General features: G+C 46.9%; 1 protein-coding gene across 1 annotated transcript in view; it reads right to left on the reverse strand.

The window, feature by feature from the left end:
- Window positions 1-13,650, reverse strand: part of LOC144824322 (uromodulin-like) — a 162,329-nt gene extending 148,679 nt beyond the window's left edge. Inside the window, exon 1 of the mRNA XM_078683440.1 lies at window positions 13,567-13,650. The gene's annotated coding sequence lies outside the window, so the exon portion shown is untranslated. The remainder of the gene's footprint in view (window positions 1-13,566) is intronic.
- Window positions 13,651-14,386: the final 736 nt, after the last annotated feature.

Here is a 14,386-nt window from a genome sequence, read left to right on the forward strand (position 1 = left end):
GTGGCGTGACAGATATTTTGGTTAAGTATAAGTGGGTCGCTCCCACGAATTTGTTTGGTTCTTTGATTGGTTCTTGGTATTGGATTAATTTGATAACTGCAGTAATCAATGCCGAGGGGCTCGTATATTTGCGAGTGTATCGATAGTTGATAACCCCTCGAAGTTGGAAGCTAGATTAGTGAGCTATAAGATGCCTGGTCTTAGCAAACTTAGAAAATGGTTTAGTTGTGGTTGCAACAAGGATTCCCGACTAGAGGACTCGTGTCCGATACCTCCGGTTGGAACTCCGACTTATGAGCTCTATTCAAAACACGGAATGGGTCCTATCACTTATAATGCAGTGTGGGTCCGCTATACTAAAAAGGATGGTGTCTTACGATGGCCCAAACATGGTAGCTTTGAATTAAATATTTTAGATAATTTGGAAGTTGCGTTATTCAAGAAGAAAGCCCGGCCGGCAATGTTTGACTCTTTTCGCCTTTGGCGAAAGGAAGCCAAACAGAGAGAAATCAAACAAGCTAAACGAGATAGGAAAGATAAGAATATGTCAGTACTACAAGCTGCTAGGCAGTATAGGGGTGATGGAGAGGAGCAAGCGAGTGAAGTTTCAGATAGGCAGCGTTGTATGGCCATAGATAAATGTTATCCGGCCTTGCCGTCTCCTCCTCCGAAAACGATTGTAGCTCTTGAAAAAGATCCTTTGATGTCTCATTTACTGAGATTACCACCTCCTTATGTGCAGGGTGCTACTGCACCTCTATTACCCCCGGTTGTTCCACCCTTTGTTGTTCAACCTCCTGCTGTTGCTCAGCCACCCGGTACTCCACAGATGGCTTTACCTCCTCCTGCGCAACCCGCTCTAGGGTCGCCAGCTTTGCTACCAGCTTTGCCTCAAACTCCTTTGCTTTCCGCTTCTGCATCTGAGACTCCTACTGTTCTTATTCCTACACCTTCCTTGCCTAAAAACACTTATTCTCCTGTTCTTATGTCTGCTTCTTCTCCTTCTGTTCGAAAACGAATGACAGAAACTGTTTCTAGTTTATTGTCTCCATTGTTTGGGTCACTGAATTTGACCCCTGTTTCGGAACGTAAGCAGAGTCGTAGTCAGCTTCCTGGTTCCGAGGAACGGGCTGTGTTGGATTTGTTGGCTCGTAAATGGATTATAAATGCCTCAAGGTATAGTTTGTCAGCGGTTATGGATGTTTTCTTTCAGTGGGAACCGCCTAAGCAAAGGTGTGTTTTTAATGTGATGTGTATGTTTCTGCGTCAGGAATGGGAAGATCATGATTTGGGTTTGATCCCGCAGGAACTACTTGATGTTCAGTTGGATTTTGCTAAAGGGATGATAGTGGAATCTGATATTACAGATGCCGTAGAGACGATACTGGCTTTTAGATCTAGCCTTCTGCCTCAGACATTGTACAAACCTGATTCCTCTGTTAGAAGAAAAGCGAGACAGTATCCCATGAGAGAAGTTCCTCCTGTATGGAAGGACGCAGTTCCGGCTGATGCCGCTCATAACATTGCTGCCGTATTGGCTCATTTTCAGCGAGTATGGGTACATGTCCCTTGGAAGAGAGCAGAGGTCTTGGCTCTTAAGCAGACCTTTCCTGACTCTCGTAGGAATCCTGCTGGTTATTACAAAGAATTGTCCCAGACAGTAGATGCGTGTATTATGAATTTAGCCTACATCGACATGTTGATGGGTAATGTAGTTCCGCAACCTTTGTGGCCGAAGATTCGTCATGAGAATCATGCACAAGAGTTAGGAGATACTTGGCGAATATTATTGTTGTAGATGGTAGACAACAGGGAGGTGCTAAACCTGAACCTTTGGTTACGGAATTGCCAGGTAGAATTATTAATTTGATGAAGACGATGATGCCTGCTTTACGAGTGAATTGGGATAAGTTAGCAGCATGCAAGCAGAAGAAAGATGAGAGTGTGTCTGATTTCTTCACTAGGTTTGAAGAAACGTTTATCGATCATAGTGGTCAGGACATGAGTACAGAAGGTGGGCAAAGATTATTTGTGGACAAATTTGTCTTTAATTTACTCCCCGAACTTTCTAATAAGCTGAAGGATTCTGAGAGTTCGTGGGCTGTTTCTTCGTCGGCCCAGATGCTGGCTACTGCCCAATATTATGAGAATAGGGATAAAGATGAGAAGGATAAAGCAGAGAAGAAAACAAAAGAATTAAAGACGAAAGTTCTTTTGCAACAGGCTTATCCGCCTCGTCAGAATCAGCCTCAGCTTCAGCAAACTCCGCAATTTCAGAGATTGTTACAGAAGCCTGAGCCTTATGTTCAGCGATTCTTTCCTGGCCCTAACCAGTGTGCTTATTGTAGAGAGAAAGGTCATTTCAAGAATAGTTGTCCGGCTTTGTTGCAACGTGCGAATGGTGTGTCTGGTCAAAGAGGTCGTGGTGGTTTTCAGCAAGCTCCTAGAGGCAGAGGACGTGGTGTGATTCCTCAGAATGAGCGCTCTCCTTCTCTTCAGAATTCTGCAAATTATTTTGACAGACAAAATGTTCCGAGTGGTCAGTCTGCTCAGTACTATGTTGAGGTTTAATGTGTCGAAGGCGAGTGTGTTGGTTATAATGATAACTAGGACAGCCATGGACAAAGTAAGGGAGTAGTGTCAGTTCCAGTAGATCAGAGTGGACCGTATGTTGAAGTGATTACATCAGGTGTGGTAGAACCTTTTCTTTTGGATACTGGTGCGACAAAGAGTTCTATTATGCATTCTAAACTCCCTGGCGCACCTTTGTCTGGCTTGACCAATGTCTCCGTAGGATTTTCAGGCGCCCCAGTTCGTAATCCGGTTTCTAGTCCTTTGTCCCTTTCCATTGGCCCTTGTGAATTGGAAGCTCCACTTATTCTATCGACTGGTTGTGGTCAGAATCTGTTGGGTTTGGACTTGCTGAAAAGATTGTATGCAACATTGCATTGTTCTCCTTCGGGAGTACAGCTTACCCTTGGTAAGAAAGTGATTTCTCCTATGTATTTGTCCAAGGATTGTTTGCCACTGGAATAGTGTTCGCTTCCTAATACACTTTGGGCTACAGGTCCAAATGATGTTGGCCTTTTCCAGATTCCACCGTATGTTGTTACGCTCAAATCGAATGCTAGACTGCCTCGTATCCCACAATATAAGATCTCGAGCGACGGTGAGAGAGCTCTTTTAGCAATTGTTTACGATTTGGTTGAGAAGGGTGTGGTTGAGGAAACGAGAGGAAATGTGTGTAATAGCCCGGTTTTGCCTGTCCTTAAGCGTACTGATGCTTCCCAACCACCTGTGTATAGGTTTGTGATTGACCTTCGAGAGGTCAATAAGATTGTCGTGCCGCAGTTTCCTGTGGTCCCTGATATCACTGCTTTGTTGACGTTGATTCCTGCTTCGGCAGCCTGGTTTTCTGTCATCGACTTGAAGAATGCTTTCTTCAGTATTCCGATTGCTGAGGAGAGTTAGGATATTTTTGGATTCTCTTTAGGAGGACGAAGCTTCCGGTTTAAGAGAGCTCCCCAAGGTTATTGTAAAAGTCCCTCAATCTATAGTCAAGCGTTGAAAACTCAGCTTGATGGTTTTGTATTGCCTGTTGGTGCGACTCTTATTCAGTATGTCGATGATTTGTTGATTACTGCTGATGATGAGAAGACTTGTAAAGAGGCTACTCTTTCGTTGTTACAGTATTTGTCTGACCTTCATCATAAAGTGTTACCTTCGGAGTTGCAATATTGCCGCCAAGAAGTAACCTACTTAGGTCATCTCTTGTCGAAGGAGGGAAGGCGATTGACCCCAGAACGAATTCAAGCGATTGCGCAAATGAGTATGCCATCCACACAGAGAGAAGTTTGTGCTTTTTTGGGTATCACCTCGTATTTTAGACAGTGGATCCCTAATTTTTCATTGTTAGCGAAACCTCTGTTAGCATTGACTGTGAAAGATACTCCGTATCCTCTTCCTTGGTCTGCCGAATGTCAGAAGAGTTTTTCTGAATTACGTGATGCATTGTGTTCGGCTCCTGTGTTGGGTACTCCAGACTATAGCAAGCCTTTCACGTTGTATGTGCACGAGAGAGAAGGTTGTGCGTTGTCGGTATTGACACAGTGTTTTGGAGACAAGCAGCGTCCATGTGCATATTTTTCAGCGACGTTAGATCCAGTTGCTAAAGCGTTGCCGAGTTGTTTGAGAGCTACAGCGGCAGCTGCGGTTTCTATCCGACAGTCTGCTGGTTTGGTATTGGACAATACGTTGATTGTGATGGTTCCCCATGCAGTGGATACCTTATTAAACAGGACTAAGACACAGCACCTTACTAGTGCACGTCTTTCAGGTTACGAGTTGACACTGTTGGCTAGCCATGTTCACATTAAAAGATGTAATGTGTTGAATCCAGCTACGTTGGTGCCGATCTCTACAGAGACGGATGTGCAAGAACAGCATGATTGTTTTCTTCGTACAGAAGAAGAAACGAAAGCTAGGATTGATCTAAAGGATACACCTCTTGAGGATGTTGATGGTACGCTGTGGGTTGATGGTTCACGTTTTAAGCTTCCGAATGGTGAGACGACTGCAGCGTATGCTATCACAACTTTACATACAGTTGTTGAGACAGCACGCATACTACAGAATTCTGCGCAAGCAGCAGAGTTGATTGCATTAACACGAGCGTGTGTGTTGTCAGAAGGAAAACGAGTGAATGTCTATACCGATAGTCAGTATGCGTTTGGTGTTGCTCACAGTTTTGGGCGTTTGTGGAGAGAACGAGGGTTCCTTACTTCCCATGGTACTAAAATTCAGCATGGGCAGTTGGTGAATGAACTCTTGGAATCTCTCACTCTCCCAAAGCAGATTGCAATTGTGAAGTGTAGTGAGCATAAGAAAGTTGTGGACGATGTTGGGAGAGGGAATGCGTTTGCAGATGAAGTTGCGAAGGAAACGGCGAAAGACATGTTGAGCCGTATGTATGTTGCAGGCCCTGCTAATTGGGTTATGGCTGGTGGAATGTGTGAAGACACAATAGAAAGTGTGAAGATGATTCAGGCTGAAGCTACAGAGAAAGAAGTGAATGTTTGGAGAGAGACTACGGGTATGTTGGATCCTACAGGTTGTTGGATTGAGTTGTCGGAGCACCAGCGATGGTTGTTACCAGATGCGTATGTGCTCCCAGTGGTTACTATGGCTCATGTAATGGCTCATATTAGTTCGAAGGGAATTTGTAAGTTGTTGGCTCCAGTATGGCAGAATGCTGAAATTCCAAAATGTGCAGAGAATGTTGTGAAGCATTGTATGATTTGTCTGAAGTATAATCCTGGTAAGGGAACTCCAACTCCAGCTGGTCATTTTGCTCCTCCGACGTATCCGTTTGAGGTGATACAGCTAGATTATATTCACATGGAGAGATGCAACAACCTGAAATACGTTCTTGTGGTTGTTTGCGCCTTTTTCTAGATGGGTAGAGGCTCACCCCCTAAAGTATAATACTGCCTTGTCTACAGCCAAGGTTTTGTTGAGAGAGTATTTCCCTAGGTATGGATTGCCGAGAATTGTATGGTCGGACAATGGGAGTGAATTTGTGGGTCAAATCATGAAGAAAGTGTGTTCTGGATTGGGCATAAATCAGAAGTTCCATGCAGCGAATCACCCCAGTCTGCTGGACTTGTTGAATGTTACAATGGTACCTTGAAGCTGAAATTAGCTAAGGTACAAGCGATCACTGGTCTTACATGGCCGGATGCCTTGCCGTTGGCTCTTTTGTCAACAAGGACGACTGTGCATTCTCGAGTGGGACTTAGTCCGTATGAAATCGTGTTTGGTCGTCCAGCGAATGTTTGGGGTGTGCCTCGTCCGAAAGAATACAGCAGTATTGAGTACCCTATGTTGGTGGATTACTTACATGACTTGACTGCTAAATTACATGTTCTCCACCAACAGGTCTATGACAGTTTACCGACAGCTACTACAGATCCTGGCCATTCCATTGAACCTGGACACTACGTGCTCGTCAAAAATTCCCAGCGCACCAAGAATCTAGAACCGAGATGGACTGGTCCCTATTTAGTTCTTCTGGTCACTAAAACTGCTGTTAGAGTAGCTGGTAAAAAGAATTGGATGCATGCCACCCATACGAAAAAAGTTCCTTTGCCTTTACCATATGATCAGTGGGTAAGGGATGGTATAGCTGATACAGAATGTGAGCGAGTCCCTAGATTCATTCCATTTTGTGATGCTCAATTGACATGGACTAGGTCAGAACGCGAGGATGATGATGTTCTGCAAGCTGCTGTGCCTCCTCATCTGAAGATTGACACCACCAATACGGAGCTCCTATTCAAGGATCAGACTGTGCCTGATAAAGAACGCTACGATTTCAGACCGAGAAAGACTGTACATATGGACAAATAAAAATATGAGATTTGAATTTTTTATATAGTGAATTTACACTTTGTCTGATCAGGAAACTTTTTTGCTTTTCCCTTTTTCGAGTCACCATCCGGACTCCGCTGCAGGGTCACGGTAGGAAGTTCTTAAGGGGTGAACCACGTATTGACACAAGGTCTGTGGTCCAGGGTCGTTAGTGCGATCTTGGCGCAGACTTAAGTGAAGAAGGTAACGACCGTGATCAGCACGTTAGAGGATGGAGTTTTCTGAGTCTGACCAGAGTGTTAGGAAAATGGATTCTAAAGTCCGAATATGTATATTGGTTTGTAGCAAATGTTTTTTAATAATGTGTTTTCTAATGCTTTTGAATATTACGTTAGCTTGTGTGGGTCTGATTTTCTATGCCACACAACAGCCGCTTACATCTACCTCCCAGCCTACTCTTTCTTTTTCTACTGTTTCTCCACATGAGTTTCATACGTTGCCTGAACATGAACAAACACGAAGATCAGAATTTGTGAACAATTCGTTTATACAAATGTTGCATCAGCATCAGTTAGTCATAAATACCAAAAAAATTTGGGTGTGTGGTCTTATGCCACATACGACAGATAAGGGAATGCCATATTTGGTTTTGCATTTTTTCACCTAATGGGTCAGTTTGGGCACTCCAATCAATGTTTATCTATGCGAATGAAGCCTCTCCAGTGCGTTCCATCAATGATAACGTGAGTAAGAATGCTTTGGTACGGGGAATAGTGGATATGATTAGAGATATCGACGCGTATAATGCTATTCCCAAAGATGAGATACGAGCATATGTCGGTTGGAATAAAACGACATATAATGTTAGTCTGACGGAGAAAGCGAGACAAAAAAGGTCTCCTCCGATTTGGATTGTACCCCACCGTGATCCACATCAACCCCAAGACCACCCTCAGAGGCACCCTCATCTACAGACCCCCGGGACCACGCACACAATTCAGCGAAGACATCGCCGACTTCATCAGCCCGAACGCCCTCCCCTCCGCTGACTACATCCTCCTCGGGGACCTCAACTTCCACCTGGAGAAGAAGAACGACCGCAACACCACCACCCTGCTGGACAACCTCGCCAACCTCGGTCTCAAGCAACTGGTGACAACCCTACCCACTACGCCGGACACACACTCGACCCCGTGTTCTCATCCAGCAAGGACATCGCCTTCAGCCACGCCACCGGACTCCACTGGACGGACCACAGCTGTGTCCACTTCAGCTTTAGAAGGACCACGATCCACCACCACCAGCAACAGGTCGCACGCAGAAGTTGGAACCAGATCACAGCCGACCAGCTCGCGACCTCCCTGAGCTTAAACCCCCCACCAGCGTAACAAACCCAAGCCAGGCGGCCACCAACCTCACAAAGTGGATCAGCAACTGCCCAGACGACCTCGCCCCTCTGAAGACCCCACCCAGCAGAACCGGCAGCAAGAAAGCCCCATGGTTCACCGATGAACTCAAGAGCTCCAAGAAGAACTGCCGAGCCCTCGAGAAAGCCTGGCGCAGAGACCCTACACCGAACAACATGACTGCCCTCAAGCTCGCCACCCGAAAACACCACCAACTGATCCACGCCACCAAGAAAACTGTATTCAAGGAACGACTGGACAACAACACCCACAACAGCAAGGAACTCTTCAACATCGTCAAAGAGCTCTCCAACCCCAATGCCGGAAACAACGACATCACCCCTTCGCAAGACCTCTGCAACTCCCTCGCCTCCTACTTCCACAACAAGATCGCGGACATACACAACAGCTTCAGCCCTCAACCGGCGCACGCTACGACCGAACCACCGCCCCCCACCACCACCGTCCGCGCCTGCACCCCGATCAGCACCGAAGACACCATCCGCACGATGAACTCCATCCACTCCGGATCTCCGACCGACCCCTGCCCTCACCACGTCTTCAACAAGGCCGACGCAGTCATCGCACCCCACCAGCGAGACATCATCAACACCTCCTTCGACACCGCTTCCTTCCCGGAGAGCTGGAAGCACGCCGAACTCAGCGCTCTACTTAAGAAGCCATCAGCCGACCCCACCGACCTCAAGAACTACCGCCCCATCTCGCTGCTCCCGTTTCCTGCAAAAGTCATCGAGAAGACCGTCAACAAGCTGCTGGCCGCCTTCCTCGAGACGAACGGATCCCTCGACCCCTCGCAGTCTGGCTTCCGGGCCAACCACAGCACCGAGACCGCCCTGATCGCAGCCACCGATGACATCCGAGCCCTGCTCGACAATGGAGAAACAGCGGCCCTCATCCTCCTAGACCTCTCCGCGGCCTTCGACACTGTCTGCCACCGCACCCTATTGCAGCGCCTCAGCAACGTCGGAATCCAGGAGAAGGCACTGGAATGGATCACCTCGTTCCTCGCCGGAAGGACACAGAGAGTCCGCCTCCCCCCGTTCAAATCAGAAGCCACCGAAGTCATCTACGGCGTTCCTCAAGGCTCCTCGCTCAGCCCAACCCTCTTCAACGTCTACATGAGCCCCCTCGCAGCCATCGCACGCCAACACAACCTCAACATCATCTCCTACGCCGACAACACCCAGCTGATCCTCTCCCTCACCAACGACCCCGCCACCGCCAGAGCCAACCTGCACGAAGGGATGACAGACGTAGCCAAGTGGATGATGAGCAGCCGCCTGAAACTGAACTCGGACAAGACGGAAGTCCTCATCCTGGGATCTTCACCCTCCGCCTGGGACGACTCCTGGTGGCCCCCCGCACTGGGCAGCGCACCCAAACCGACAGACCACGCACGCAACCTGGGCTTCATCCTGGACTCCTCCCTCTCCATGAACAAACAAGTCAACGCCGTCTCCTCGTCATGCTTCAACATCCTGCGCATGCTACGTAAGATCTTCCGGTGGATCCCCACCGAGTCCAGGAAGACGGTCACCCAGGCCCTCCTCACCAGCCGTCTGGACTACGGCAACTCCCTCTACGCCGGAACCACCGCCAAACTCCAGAAGAGACTCCAGCGGATCCAGAACGCCTCAGCACGACTCATCCTGGACATCCCCCGTCGCAGCCACATCTCCAGACACCTGACAGATCTGCACTGGCTCCCGGTCAACAAGAGAATCACCTTCTGTCTCCTCACCCACGCACACAAGGCCCTCCACACTCAAGGCCCAGGATACCTCAACAGCCGCCTCAACTTCTACGCTCCCACACGCCAGCTTCGATCGACCGGCCACGCCCTCGCCGCCGTCCCCCGCATCCGAAGAGCCACCACAGGAGGAAGATCCTTCTCCTACCTGGCCGCCAAGACCTGGAACTCCCTCCCGACCCACCTCCGCCTGACCCAGGACCACCTCGCCTTCAGGAAGCAGCTCAATACCTGGCTGTTCGAGCAGTAGCGGACCCCCCCCCATCGCCTTGAGACCCTCCGGGTGAGTAGTGCGCTCTATAAATGCTATGATTGATTGATTGATTGGTCATCTTTGATTACAAGGTAATGGTCAGAATCCGAGAGCTCAGCTTGGTAGGAATGTGTGTGTTCACACATACGTCTATACGTCCCAGAAATCTCCTCTGTTCGTGCCAGCCAAAGGCATGTATTTTGTTTGTTATGACAGAGCGTATACATGGTTGCCGTCTGATTTTTCGGGCACATGCTAAGTAGCGTTTTTGCTTCCCCCTACATATACGGCTGTTTTGGACTACCATAAGACAAGCTTTGGTAGAGGTGTTATCGATGCGAAATATAGTGTCGTACTAGAAGTTGGAGACTTCTTTAAGGGTTTCCTGCCCTTTTGGGGTCCTATGGCTAATAGTAGGAACATTCGTCAGCTTACAAGAGTGGTTGAGGCAACTATAAATGAGACTGCAGGTGCCCTCAGTAATATTACTGCTGAGCTTCAAGCAGATCGCCTTATGACATTACAGAACCGCTTTGTTCTAGATATTATACTGGCAGAGGTGGGGTATGCAAATTGATCGGATCTAGTTGCTGCGTTTTCATACCAGATAATGCCCCGACGGTGTACCAAGCTATCCAGAGGTTGCATAAGTCTGCTGAGTCTATACATGTGGACGAAGGTAACTGGTCGTTAATGGGATGGTTTTGGGAACTGCGGTCCAAATGAGGATGGAAGATTCTGATGTTTCTTGGTATGGCTTTAGCGATCCTTTTCTCGTGTTGCTTATGCATCCAGTGTGGTCCTGCCATTTGTGGCCTTTGTGCTACGATCTGTGTGAGAAGACCCATTTCGAGAGAAGCGAGAGAGAATAGGATGATGTTGCAGCAACACCTTGATGATCTGATGAGAATAGATATAGACCTGGATTCAGATTGACATGGGTTTGGGTCATTGCCTACGTAATGGCAAAAGGAGGGTCTGAGGTTCCGTGGTTTTCGGGACCGGACTCCATTTTGTTTTTACGCTGTTCGAGGCGCCATTTTGTGTTGCCCTCACATAGGCTGTGGTAGTAAACGAACGAACGAAGTTGCATGGGCCTCGCTGTCCATGTAAAGTTTAATGTGGGCCTTTTCGACTTGCGAGTGAACTGCAAGATGCTGACCCCTTCACCTGGAATTGACCTGTCCACGAAGTTAGTTTCGTTAGCTGATAATAATATGGAAATGCAATCATTGTTCAGGATATCGTTAGTTTCGAGTTCCTTGCACATATCTTATCCTACTCTACATCTGAATTGCTCTTTTCTTTATGTCTTTTCATTACATGGGTAGTGCTTTCAATTATGGGTTTGTCCGGCTTTTGGTAATCGAATTTGGGACAGTCCTAATAATTACCTTGTGGGTTGGTACAATGTAAAGTGAGCTTTTTGGAATGTGATAATGTATACAAATGTGTTTCTATTGGTCAGAATTTGCCGCAATGGGAGTGCATTCGTAATGAACTGAAATTCTAGATAAAAGAAGATGTCTTCCTTTACACAAATTGAGCAGGTTCCTGAGTTGTACACCGTGTTGTATTGCTTGGTTCACTGTTACTAGCTGCAGCTAATAAATTTGATCTCTGACGCCACCTAGAAGTATTCCGTGTCTCTGTTTGCCAAGACAGGAGAATCCGAAGACATCGGGTGTGTCCCTGGCACCGCCGTTTCTGAATAAGACGCGGTTCTTCAGTCTGGATGGCAGTCCTTTGGCGTTTCCATGGTGGTGTCTATTACAAAAGGCACCGCAATGGGAATGTCAATGCAAGTTCCTGCACTGCATTGACTGTTAAGTCCATGCCATGCAGGAACTTGGCATTCATGCAGACAGGGGGGGCACATCATGTGCCCCCCTGCATGCATTCCCATGACCCTGAGGTACCAGGGGGCCCTTTAAGTCCCCCTTAGTTTCCACACTGCCACAGTTTTAATGGTGAGCTCAGCATCATGAAAACTGTGGCCGTGAGGAAATCCATAATATGCTTAGCGGTGCACCAGCTGCACCACCAGCATATTAAGGCCTCTGACCGCAGCACCACCTCCGAGGAATCACGGATCCCAGGCGGTTGCAGAGGTTCAGCGCCAAAATCAAGAATATGGCAGTCTGACAGGCAGCCAAACTCGGAATCAGCTCCTTAGTCACTAATCATCGAAATATAGGCTCGGACAGCAGTTCTCAAAAAGGCGCCTGTACAAGCCATTGACTCATCATCATTGAGTTGAAGCAGCATACTAAATGCGGCCCTAAAGATGTAATATTGTGGCTCTTTATCAGGGGGCAAAATGAGCTTTATGTACATGGAAGAAAAACCTCCAAAGAATAGGAAGGGCAATGTGGATTGACCTGAGCTCTGATTACAAGGGCAGGGCAAGTTGTCAAGGTTTGCTTGAAAGCCTGAGGGGTAGCATAACAAATACTTGACTCATCTTTCTAATCTTTGTGGCCAATCTTCCATCACAAAAACATATGTACTGAGCTAGCTGTAACTGCTTTTTACTGGTAGCGAACACTAGACTCAGGTAAGAGAAAGTGAGAGTGCATTTTAAACTAGGGTTGACAACAGTAAGAGAGGACAAATTATGCTTCCTCCGGCCACAAGCCGTAATATAAGATTTTGGAAAATTAATACGTAGGTCAAGCGTGGCCATGAAAAGCACAAATCCTTGGATTAAAAGACGCAGAGCCCTAGGTGTTTGAGCCATCAACACAGCATCGTCCGCATATAACAAGGATGGTAACAAGGAGCCTTTTACTTTAGGAACATATGGGGTGATGGTTAATAAAAAAGGGTGGAGGTTTTTAATATATAAAATAAATAAAAGAGGAGTGGAAAGGCACCCTTATTTCAAACCCCGAAAAATGCCAATGTCTTTAGAAACCTCCCCCTGAATAATTATTCTAATTCTGGCCTTTATGTCCCTTTGCATATACGCAAAAAAGTGCACCAGTGCTTCATTCATCCCATATGCTAAAAGGTTTGAGGACAGCTTTGAGCGATTGATGCAGTCCGAGGCAAATCCATAAATGCTAAATATAGTGCAAACTGCTGGGCTACAGTGTATTTCCCAATAATCAAATTGAGATTTGTCGAATGTCTTTCACAGCTGTCCAAAATAGTTTACTGCTCTTTTATTTGCCACAATAACTAATTATCCCTACTGTTGGTCTTGTCCTTCCTTTTTCATTGTTGTGGTGATCTCTTTATATTTCTCATGTAAAAGGGACACCTCCAGGGGGTTCCTAGGGTTGCCCGTAAGGGCCATGCATAGTTGTGGGTTGGCAACATAGCATATGAGACTAAACCATCTAGGTCTGTTGATGGTTGGATGTGATGGTCTGATTAACTCTTTCTTAATGTGAGAACAGAGCTGAGTAAATGCAACAGCTGCTTAATCTTTGAGTGATGTTTGGATTTTTCATCAATCCTTATGAATTTAGAGCCATCAAATTGATGCAGCACACCCACTCTAAAAATTGATTTCAGCACCACTGAGTGTAATATCTTTCTTGGGGTTGCACAGATTTCAATGTTGAATGGCTGGCCAGTCAGCAGTACTCTACTCCCTACTGCTTCAAACACCGCCATGCTCTCCTGACTAGGCAGTGTGTACTACAAGCAAATGAATTAGGGTGCAAAGACCTTCCTGTCTCATTTATTCGTGCATTCACGCACGCACACACACACGCACGTACACCCATGCATGCACAAACACACACACAAACACTTACTTGAGTTTTTGTACAGGGTGGAGTTGCACTGGCAGGTGGCATCTTGGCAGATTTCATCGGTGGCACACTCAGGAACACAAGCCTGCTCTGTGAGGGCGGGAAGAAATGCTTAAAGTGAATGACTGGTATAAATACATATGTTTTTAGGCTTTTGGCAACAACATTTCACAGACATGCTCTTGACATAAATGTTTAGTTATGCGCTGACAATATAATCTTTCCACACAGGCAATCACTGTAGAGTCAGATCTACACCGATGAGTAATTCCCAGATGCAGTAATAGTGATCACCTGCTCTTCCCCTAACTTATCAAACTTTGCCTTATTCTTGCAGGACCAAAGGAGTGGCTGGGAGCACTTGTGCTCCTCAGCAGTAACCCACCTGAATACAACTTCTCTCACCTTGACCCGGCTCAGCTCAGCTGCCAGTGCCGGTGACCTTTACCTTTGCCATTTTACCACCTGGGGTTAGTGTACATAGTGACCTTTGATCTCAGGAGTGCCTGATGCTTCGAGAGCAGGTCAGGCAGCGGAGTGGTGTGGGCCGAGAGTGAAGGTGGCCCTGCAACAAATTGCAGCCCCCTTTTGGGCGTTGAGTGGAGACAGTACTTAATTTGCAAAACGATAAGTGCCTGTGCCCAAAGTTTCCTTCAGAAGCCTGCGACCAACACTATCACATGGTGGGGTTTCGTACATCGAGGCTGTGTAGTCTTCATTCCACCTCATGCTTCTTAAATCTTGCTGCTTTATCTTACTCTTCCTTGCAAGTTCCTGTTCATCTCTGCTTTATTTCTGTTACTGATTTTCAGGCTTTTTCTTC

Source organism: Lissotriton helveticus, chromosome 3_1, assembly GCF_964261635.1.
Source record: "Lissotriton helveticus chromosome 3_1, aLisHel1.1, whole genome shotgun sequence".
NCBI lineage: Eukaryota > Metazoa > Chordata > Amphibia > Caudata > Salamandridae > Lissotriton > Lissotriton helveticus.